This window comes from Trachymyrmex cornetzi, unplaced genomic scaffold (genome assembly GCF_001594075.2).
Source record: "Trachymyrmex cornetzi isolate Tcor2-1 unplaced genomic scaffold, Tcor1.1 scaffold193, whole genome shotgun sequence".
In the NCBI taxonomy this organism is placed as follows: Eukaryota; Metazoa; Arthropoda; class Insecta; order Hymenoptera; family Formicidae; genus Trachymyrmex; species Trachymyrmex cornetzi.
Genome location: NW_017296561.1, coordinates 163450 through 163782, shown reverse-complemented (window position 1 = coordinate 163782; position 333 = coordinate 163450).

Sequence of the window (333 nt, the reverse complement as noted above, 5' to 3'; positions counted from 1 at the left end):
GAATTATTTTGAAGAGGTGAAAAAACGAAGAGATTCTAGTGACCCTGGTTGGTATGGATGAGGCACCAAATTGTAGATGGTACGGTAAGGGTTAATAAATAATAAAATAAATATTAAACTAATATTATAAGTATTCATTTACAACTTCATAAGCGTAATAATAATTGATAATTGATGACAGTGAATTAGATTGCTAGCTGTCTTATTGATATCATCGTAGTTAATGTCTTATATGTATTGAACAGGGTTGGGTAGTGCTAAATTAAAAAGTTAAAAGTTCAGTTAAAAAGTTAAAAAGTTAATTAATTTTAACTTAACTTAGTTACATTTTAG